Source organism: Uranotaenia lowii, unplaced genomic scaffold (assembly GCF_029784155.1).
Source record: "Uranotaenia lowii strain MFRU-FL unplaced genomic scaffold, ASM2978415v1 HiC_scaffold_126, whole genome shotgun sequence".
In the NCBI taxonomy this organism is placed as follows: Eukaryota; Metazoa; Arthropoda; class Insecta; order Diptera; family Culicidae; genus Uranotaenia; species Uranotaenia lowii.
The window spans coordinates 41,709-52,684 of NW_026597255.1; positions in this window are offsets into that span (position 1 = coordinate 41,709).

A 10,976-nucleotide genomic window follows, 5' to 3' on the forward strand; every position below is an offset into this window, starting at 1 on the left:
GTCTCGAGACGGTCTCAGCGTCTCCCATTTTCTTCGGGAGACGCTGAGACCGTCTCAGGTTTCCAACAACAACAACAGACAACAAAGTTCGTCTCATAACAAAAATCGCAGTTCATGTTGCCTAGTGTGGACTAGGCTTAAGGGCTGTCCCAACGGTAGATGCAAAACACGGTTTTCGACCACGCTAAAACATTTCGGCTGGCACCGGTGTCGTATATTGCTGTTTTAGCACAGTTATCGATTTCGAAATTCCCAACAGTTATACGCCTTTGTTCCAAATTCATGCAAATTTGGAACAGGATTTCAAAATATACGACAGACCGATTTAGTTCACGGTGAGAAAATTTTAGCCAACAATGATTTCTTTCACACATGTTTGGGTAACATTGGGTGTGATAATAGTTTCTTTTTGAGATATTATTTGAATGTTTTTTTTTTCGCTTCAACCACCCTATACGTAACATAAATTGAGAATAGATGTTAATAAAAACCATATCAAGTATAAATAATAGATGTCACATTATTCTCGATTTAATATAATTGAATAAAAAGCTTTTCATTTGAGCTCGACGAATTAGTGAATCCTGTCAGCGTTCTAAAATTTAAAAAAAAAAGCTTTAAGAAAATTTTAATACTTTTTCGATGAGGTAAAATAAATGTTTATTGTTTGTTCTATAATTTTTGTTTTATTTGAGATATTGAGAGATTTTTAGTTTCGTATGGATTGGTCGGAGTTTTCGTCAATATCAGCATATTTTTCTGTATCCATACACAAATTTACAAATAGTGAAACAAGTTTTTGTCAAACAGAAATGTCGACAAATCAAAGGAAAATTTCCTTTGACTTTGGGATGAACATTTCTCGTTTCCTTTATCAATGTCAGCAATAGCTTGAAAAAAAAATTATTTTTTCATTTCATTTCAACAAAACCTTATTCCATTGATTCAAAGCAATTTGGTTGAAATATTTGAAGAATTGTATCAATTGACCTTTTTTCCTCGTTGTGTAGTCATTTTTGCTTTTAAATTAATGAAATCCTGGAAGAATAGTTGAAATCATTGTTCTGTCAAAAAGAATATTCGTAGAATTAATTTTAAGACAATTAACCGTGAAACTCAAAACTTATGCAATTTTTCTAATAAAATGGGTTTTTTCTTCTCAATTATTGAGTGTCTGCAATGAAAGTGTTTCCGTTTTAAATTTGCTCCTACACCGGTGGGGAGTGGGTGTTTTAGCCGATTCTAAAATTTCAAATTGTGCTTAAACTGGTATACTAAAAACCAATATTTACGCCTGAACCGTTGCAGGTGCTCTAAGATAAAGAAAATAATGATTTGAATAATAATAATACCTTTGAGAAAGAACGGTAATAAAAAAAAAGTAAAATTGTGTTATATACATTTAATATTGTCATTATGAATCTATCTGAGAATGCGATTCTGATACGAAATGTGACTGGCATCTGTTACTTAGGAGAGAAATGAGTGTCAAGAGTGAAATGAGAACCTGAGTAAAAAGAACGCTACAGTTGAGTTGGGTGTGCGTTTGTGATAGGGAGGTCCTGGAGAGTAAATGCTTCGGGATCGGTCGAGGAAGAAGTTCAAGTAAGTTAGTTAAGAATTGTTGAGAAACGCGGATCATTTTTCTTATTAGAGCTAGAGCTACAAAAGAAAAGAAAAGTCGATGTTGTAGGTTTAGAAAGTGAGGTCTAAGAACAAAATACGGAACAGTCATGACAGTACCCATGTTCTTTCCAACGAATTGAAGAGCGGTAAATTCGCTGTAGGGGGAATGCTGGAAAAGCTTCAGATTACGTGCGTTCCGAGATGGTCATACCATTTACAAGAGCTGCAGCAACACATACGAGCTTGAAACAGCTTTTATAGTGATATGCAATGAGATGCAAAGGCGCGTTATCGGGTGGTGGCCGATCGAAGAATGTGCCGGTTGAGAATCTATGGCTTCTTCTTCAACATCAGGATCATCAACGTACATAACCCTCATCTCGGAAGTGCCGGTGAAGACTAAGACGAATTCTACGCAAAGCTGGAACGTGAATACGACCGCTGCTTCCTAAAACATGATACCAAAAGATCTTCATCGGAGATTTTAACGCTCAGGTTGGCCAAAAGCAGAAATCCAAACCGACAATCGGAAGGATCATCGTGTACTTCCTGACCATCGAAAACAGCTTAAGACCAATAGACGTATGGCCCAATGTAGTACTTTTCTCCAGTACCGTCTCTCGCACAAGTACACCTGGAGATCACCGTACCAAACGCAATCACAGATCGACCCCCTAGTTATAGACAGCCGGCACTTCTCGGACATCATCGACGTCAGATCCTGTCGAGGTACCAACATCGAGTCAGACCACTATCTGCTGATGGTGAATACGCACCCAAAACTCTCCATAGCGAACGACATTTGAAAACGAAAGACTGCGCGCAATCGTTCGCGCAATCAAGCAGCACTGCCGGCAGAGAGTGAGCTTAACAAAACAGCTCTTGTGAACTTTTGGGATACCATCAAAACAGCCAACAACAGCGTTGCGGAGAACGTTATCGGGCACGTGGAACAAACACAACGGACGACTGGTTCGACGAGGAGTGTAAGAGATGGACAAAGAGAACGCCGCGTAGACGGCAGTAGTGCAAAGAAGCACCTATCGAAACGTGTAAAATCACCGACAGTAGAAAAGGATGCTTCCTTGGACTGGTAAACTAGGAGCTGTGCTCATCCAACGGGATGAAAAAATGTGTCCACGAATACGCAATAACGAACGCAGAAAAACTGTACCCCCAGACACAACGTGAGGCTTTGGCCGTGGTCTGGGCCGTGGGAAAAATTTATTTTTATTTATTCGGCCTCCAATTTACGATATTCACGGACCACAAAACACTTGAGTACATATTTGAGGGAAAGTACCGAGATGGCCGAAGAGCTTGTTCGCGTGCTCAAGGTTGGGCTCTTTGCCTACAACCCTACAATTTCAAGATCAGGCACATCAGTGGAGTTAATAATATTTCCGATGTTCTTTCCCGATTGTGCACGGAAGAGAGTCTAGCTTTTGATGAAAACACCCCGCATTTTCTTTGCGCAATTGGCGAACCACCACTGGCTATTACGCTGGAGAGCATTCTAAAAGAAACAATATACAATGAAACACTTACCGCTGTTATTCAGGCTCTCAAATCAGGCATTAAAGATCTATTCAGGTATCAAGCTTTCAACCATGAACTAGGTGAATTTGATGGTATTGTAGTTCGCCAAGACCGCATCGTAATGCCTCGAAAACTCAGACGTAAAGCGCTAGAAATAGCTCATCGTGGACATCTAGGTATCGTAACTATGCGTAGAAATCTTCGACAATATGTTTGGTGGTCTTGCATGAATCGAGACGTCACCAGTGCAGTCGATGAGAGTATTGGATGTGCAGCGGTTGGTAATGAGCACCCATCCGAAACGATGATTAGAAAGGAGATGCCAGAAAGAACATGGCAAGAAATAGCCATTGACTTCTTTACAGCTAAAGATTGCGCAACGTTTCTGGTTGTTGTTGACTGTTATAGCCGAGTTTTACATGTTGTTGAAATGAAAAGTATCACAGCATCCAAAACAATTGAGGCCTTAAAAAAGATTTCCAACGATTATACCTTTCCTGAGAAAATTCGATCCGATAATAGCCCTCCTTTCTCGAGCGAAGAATTCGGACGATTTTGCAATAAACAGAAATATTAGGCTAGTCAGAACCATTCCCTATTGGCCCCAGATTAATGGTCATGTTGAACGCCAAAATCGTAGAATACTGAAAGCCCTACGCATCGCAAAAATTTTAAAGACTGTTTGGAGGAAAGCTTTGGAAGAGTATGTTTTTATGTATAATACAACACCCCATGCTGTAGCCGAGAAACCTCCAATGGAACTTCTTACCAGTCGTCCAGTAAAAGTCTTGGCCATTGCTGCGAACTGTTCCAATGTGATACAGAGATGAGAATACCAGAGAAACCGATACTATAAAAAAGTTCCAAGGCAAGCATTACGCTCATAAAGGTAGGCACGCTCAAACCTCAACCATCTCAGTAGGAGATCTTGTGAAAGTGAAAAACTTCGAATCCGGAAAGTTGGAACAGACGTATAAGCTTGAAAAATTCAAAGTTTTATAAAGAGATGGCAACGATGCTGTAATTGAGAACAACGATGAAACAAAATACCACCGAGTGGTATCCCACTTGAGAAAGTGGCCTTCACCTTCCACCTCAAACTCTTCTGGAGTTCATTCAGGACATCGACATCCCGAGTATTTCGACTATCCCATACCAATATTCACATTCTCTAATTCAAACTTTAAAGATTCTTCTACAGGTCATTCAACAGCAGAAATGGATTTCGAGTCTCCCGATACTTCATCAACAGACACAGAAGATCCAAGAAGACCGCAAGCGCAACCCACAGATGATGCACCAGGAAGCTCGTATACAGAATTGGACGCCAAGCGATACAATTTACGGAGATGGAAAAGGATGTAGAGTTGAGCATATGATAAGAGTGAGAGGAGCCTTGATGAATCCAAATATAAGTCCTTAGACTGAATGAAAGAGACAAACTACGGAGAATCAATATTGCTACCATGACAATATTCAGTTGGTTTTTTACTGTTGTAACGTGTGGGTTTAATAAAGTGTCTTGTATTACTGTGAACGCAAATAGTGGAGAAAGTCATCGAACCTTTTGAGATCCTACAGCAGCGAACCCAAATATTTCAGGATAGAAAGTGCGCTTAGAGCGAAGGAGCTCAAGGAGCTGGAGCAACTGCATCGTTCCCAGGAAACACGAAAGTTATCTAAGAAACTCAACGCATCCCGCAATGGCTTCGTGCCGCAAGTCGAAATAAGCCGGCTTCGGAGACATCTTGACGGACTTTCGTGAGGTGATCAAAAGATGGAAGTAGCACTTCGATGGACACCTGAACGGCGCACATCCAGGAGACCAATACGATGGGGAAAGGTAACGAGCCTATAGTAAACAAAGAGACGAAATGTCACGATTGGAATTTTCGATTTTCTGTCAGTGTCATTCCAATCGAGCAAAACCAAGCAATCTTAAAGGCAGCCCCACAGCAGGGTTGCAAGCTTATCATTTTGGAAGAGATCAGATTGCGCCTCTTTGTATGTAGCCTCTTTAGAGAAAGGTACATCGCCGACGTAGCCAACGACGTAGAAGAGCCACTCCCAACGATGAGCGAAGTAAAGGAAGCCATTACCAAGCTGAATAGCGAAAATTCGGCTGGCAAGTATGACATCGCAGCTAAACTCATTAAAACAGGCCCGGATAAATATGCCCCATCTACAAGAAGAGCAACAAATTGGACTGTGTGAACCACCAAGCGATCACTGTCCTCAGTGCCGCCTATAAAATGTTGTCCTGAATCCTGTTTCGCCGCCTAACGCCAGAAGCATACAGATTCGTGGGAAGTCATTGAGAGACGGTTTACGGCTGACCAGATCTTCTCATTACGGAAAATCCTTCAAATATGCCGGGAACACCAAATCTCTACGCACCATCTATTCATCGACTTCAAACTCGCATACGACACGATCGACCATTACGAGCTATGGAAAAGGATGGACGAGGGCGGCTTCTTCTAGAAGCTGACAAAACTGATCAAGGCAACGATGGATGGAATGCAGTGCTGTGTTCATGTGCCTTCAAAACGAAGTACATGCTGACCTGCGAGTCCTAGACAAATCGAACCCACTTGTCCAGTAATAACAAGGTCACGATTGACGGCGACGAACTGGAGATCGTTTAAGACTTTGTCTATCTCGGCTCACTGGTGACCGCAGTCAACGACACCAGCCGTGAGATCTGGCGGCGAATGATCAGTGCCTACTATGGACTCCACAAGCAACTGAGGTCGAGAAGACTTAGCCCTCGCACGAAGTGTAACCTGCACATGAAGCTCATTAGACCGATTGTTCAATGCGGACACGAACCTTGGATATTGCTCGAGGAGGACCTGCGTACCCTGCGCGGAGTATTCGAGCTACGAGAGTAAAGAACTATTTTTGAACAGAGAACAGAACAGAGTGTAGAGGCGAAGGATGAACAAAAAGCTCGCTCGCCTCTACGGCGAATCTAGTACCCAGAGCGTGGTGAAGGCTGGTCATAATTCCGGATGACTGTCCTGCTAAACAGGTGTTCACTGCCAATCCAGTAGGAACAAGATGTGCAGGGGGGAAACGAGCGAGGTGGTTAGATCAAGTGCAGCGAGATCGATATTTTAAAAAATAAGCCATTAATCATGGCATTGAAGCTTCCTTCTTGGTTGCCAAATCTTGAAAGACATTGCCATTGCTGAACGGTGCTGATGGGCCGTAATGCCGATTCTGGGATCTTTACACGGGCGCAGTTTGGTGCGACCGGAATTGGTACTTCCTCTTGCTAGAGTATCGCCAGTGGTGAAGCAATACGGAGGCAGCCTAGTGCAATCGAAATTTGAGGCCTCATTTGCCACTGGAGCAACGGCACAGGCCCAGCCGGGAGCGGCTGGAAATGATGTCTCGTACACCGAAATTTCACCTCGCGTGCAGCGATCGGACGTAGATTGAAGCGGCCTTATTTGGTGCTTGATACACCGGGATTTCCGCCACTGGTGCGACAAGCAGACACAGCCTGTGCGCCCGGATTTTGTGTCATGGCGAAACGGGTGCAACCAATACAGGAACCTGATCCATCCGGAAATTTTCCACGGATGCGACGATTGGACGCAGCCTGGAATGGCGATCTGATGCATCCGAAAGCGGACGGAATTTGGTTGCTGTTCCACTGGGGTTGCGCCTCGGATGCGGCGATCGTACGCGGTTGGATTCGGTACCAGAATCACAAGATTTTTGCCACTGGAGGGGTGATTGGAAGCAGTCGGATTTGGCTACTGTTCTTTGGGTTTTTTTTTTAACTGATGCAGCGATCTGATGCAGTCGAATTCGGCACCTGTCCATCGGGATTTTGCCACTGGTTCGGTGAAAGGATGCCTCGGATTCGGCCCTTGAACCACCGAAATTTTCGCCATTGATGCGTGATCAGATGCGCTTGGATTCGGTGCCAATGGGGCGACGATCTGATGCAGTCAAATTCGGCAGCTGTCCACTGAAATTTTTGCCACTGATGCAGCGATCGGATGCGCTTGGATTCGGCCCTTGAACCACCCAGATTTTTCACCACTGGTGCGGCCATCGGATGCCTCGCATTCGGCCCCTGAACCACCGTGATTTTGCCACTGGTACGACGATCTGACGCAGCCTAAAGCGGCCAGAATTCGGTGCTATTCCAACGGGATTTTCGCCACTGGTGCGGTGATCGGATGCGGCGGCTGTTCCACCGGGATTTTTGCCACCGGGTAGTGATACGGTGCAGCCTGGGGAATCCAGCGACGAATTTGCTTGGGAGAAAGTAAAATAAGGGAAAAACGGCAGCCTTTGCGTAAGTGCCCACTTTTTCCGAATAATCGGCAAATTACCTTCGCGACCCTTTTGTTAAGGCTATTTATTCCTCCTGGTTCGAAGTTCTGGAGAACCGAGTATTTCGGCATGGGCTACCCTACAGGTAATTGAAGAATTTATTTAAGCGGGTGTAAAATGGCTTACTGGCAACGGATTTTTACGGATTTACTTTATCCTTTTTTGCTTCGACTGATTCGGTGCAAAATTTGCACGTGGCGTGGCCCCAATCTTACCGCGAAATATGCGCTGCAATAAAGTTGCATTATTTCTGTCAAATCGCAAGGGGATGGTTAACAGTCCTTCATACCTCCTAATGTGCTGGAAACAGGCTCTAGTTAGAATTCTTTGGTACAAAAAAAAACACCGATATCACGCGCACTGACACGATCTTTTATGGCAATGGACCGATTGATTTTTTACCGGAAACAAAAGTGACGTTTTGGCTGATTTTTCTCTTTTACACGTTCAACATGGTTCGCTCAATTTTCCCACACGATGAACCAGACTTATTCAATTTGCGTTAATTTTTTATACACGCTTACGCTATTCTATATAGTGATGAGATTTTTAATGAAATAATGTTGCCGATAGCTTAAATCGTATCAATTTTAATAACAATAAATTTAAATGCAACAAGTTCTCATGTCTCAGGTCTCAGGTCTCTAAAAGATGCTGTTTGTGTGTTTTGCTTTGAAAAGGACTTAGAATATCTTGTCTCAAATACTTCGTAAATTCCGAAAACCGCTTTAATTAAAAAAAAAAAACCGCGTACTAGAAGCCGTGTAAAAAACCGCTAAAAACCGCGAAAAAAACCCGTAAAAAACCTTACTGTATAAAATCAATGTCTTGATTAGAGGCTCAAATTGTTGGTAAAATGACCCAATTAGTGAACTTTGGACTCAATTATCGCGAGATCAAGTTCGTTGCATTTGGGGCTGATGTCCGTTGCTTCATTGATTTTCATGTTTCTCTTACACTCTCCATCATCTTTGAAAATTTTCAGCAACGAAATGCACCAAGATAGAATCTGAACATTAGGCACCAGATGTAATTATCGTTAGGCTACGAAAATGTGATAAAAATATTTGACGGATCTGTTATTTTTGCTTTAAATTGTCTAGATGTTGTTCTCAAATTGTTAACGAAAGCATTTCATTGCTGACTGTTTCCAGCTTTCCAGTAGGTAAATGGTTTTTATTTGCCAACAACAAGCCATAGTCATACAACTTGTTGACAGTGTCAGAGTTAAAGTCAGAAAAAAGGCCTTCATCAAAGCAGTCACATGAAAGATAAAATAGATCAGAGAAGGCGAAAAGTTTTCGTTCTACCGGGCGGCTTCCGTCCGAGCGAAATGTTTGCTAAGGTTGCATCTGAACAAATTGATTAATCTTTGTTTTACGGTCAACCGGCAGCAACTGTTGCCCTACTCTTTAGTGCACACGTTATTTGTCGTGTGTGGACATTTCAGGGCATCGCGAATTCTTTGGAAGTTTTTCTGCTTCCATCGTTCACTCCCGGCAGGAAACTCGCTCTTTCCTTTAATTTTTCCGCAATGGTGGCAAAACAAGCAACACCTTCTACACCGGATGACGGCCACGAAGTTTGCTTTGCGAAAAGTTTTGCGCCAACTTTGATCGTGTCTGGTTCGGTTGTTGTATTTCCGTACCCATGTTCCATTGAAGTTTGCCGCAATTACTCTCACCTTAGAAGGTTTAACAGAGATGTGAGCCGATAGATGGGATGGAACAGACCGGAGAAACCGAACTAATGAGTGGAAAATGTGCATCAAAGAAGACGTGAAAGATGCGCTAATCAATTAAGCCTTAAACGTAGAATATTCCCAAGGGTTCTGACGTTTGTTTTACCATGGGGTAAAGTATGGGTACGACAAACCGTTTCAAACGACAACAAGCTTCTTCAACGCCTAAGGCCGAATGCTTCGTTTAGGCGACACAGTCCAACTCTCACGCTCCTCAACAAACAACATCCACCTGTTGTTGGCCCAGGTCCATATCTTGTTCATCAAAGCATCGTTCATTATACAAACAGTGTTAAATTATTGAAATATTTTTCCAACAGTGTCATTTTCGTTTTGCCTCATCTTTTTTCGGTAGGCTACCATTCTTCTTCGGATCTCCATATGGAAAATTTGAAGAAAAAAATCAGTGGGAGACCTCCTGTGGAGCCCCCACATATCTTTTCGGTCCTCTTCCTAGCAGCAGTCCAATAATGGCCCACGTAGCACAACAACCAAAAACTCACCCCGCACCCGTATCAGTTAAACCATTAGAAGAGAAAAAAAACGACGGCTAACCAATCGGCACGTGAAAGAAAACAACATAAAATATGTCAAAGAAATAAAATATGCTCCAAGCCGAAAAATATATAGATTTCTCAAATTGGACACAGCATCTTCTTTCCTTCAACCTCCACCGTCATTCGTCTCAAGAGAAAACTAGCTCCGCAAGAAAATGAGAGCATAATTTTTATTTTTTACATTTAAACATAAATAGTAAAAAAAATGGAATTAATAATAAAAAAATGCTTAAAATAAATAAATTTGAAAAGGAGAATATGAAAAAGAAGAATACATTTCAGTTATTTTCTGAATCAATATGATCATATCTGAAATACGGGGATTTAAGAATATGAAGTCTCTTAAGTTTAAACGTTTTATTCCCGTCCTGATCTCATTCACCGGTTTTTTTTTACAAATTTATCCACGCCATTGAAACGAAATGAAGATGTCCGCAATTCAAAGACCCTACAAGAATCATCAAATCATCTCCGGTGAGCTTTTAAACATCCTGATAATGTCCATTGAGAGATATACCGTACATACATCCAGAAAGCGGTAGAACGAGCAGATTATGTCGCCTCGGCTGCAACGATTGAGATCTGAATGTCTGGAACATGTCCCCTTGCTAATCCACCATCCCCTAAAGCCGCCCTCAGACCACAGAACGATTAAGATATGATACCGGGGCAATGCCATGTAGTGGTGCTAGTGGTTTTACGGGCTCCCGACCAGAGCAATTATCGTTTTGGGTATGATGTGCTCACTCCGGTTGGGTTGGTTGGATGGGTTTTGCGCTCTGTCATCATTCCTTCTATCCGGAGTGCAGCAGCTTTTGGTCCTTCCAAGCAAGCCGAATGAAACTGGAAGCAAGCAATCATGCATGCAGCATGGAAAATTCAGGTCAAGTGGAGCAAAAGCGTTGACTGTTTGCTGAAATGTTGCCGAGTTGGTGAAACGGTGTTGCCAAATGAATTGTTGGGTAAATGTTTTTCAAGGTCAACATTGTTTTTTATATTGCAATCTTACAAACTTTTTTATAGACTGTTCAGATAATTATAAATACACTATGGAATAATCGGCATTTAAAAATCATTTAGTGTTAACCAAATTTTGTCTGCATACTGTTGTTCACATTCGAGTAAAGTAAGCGTTGACAATTTTTGTAGTTTTTCGC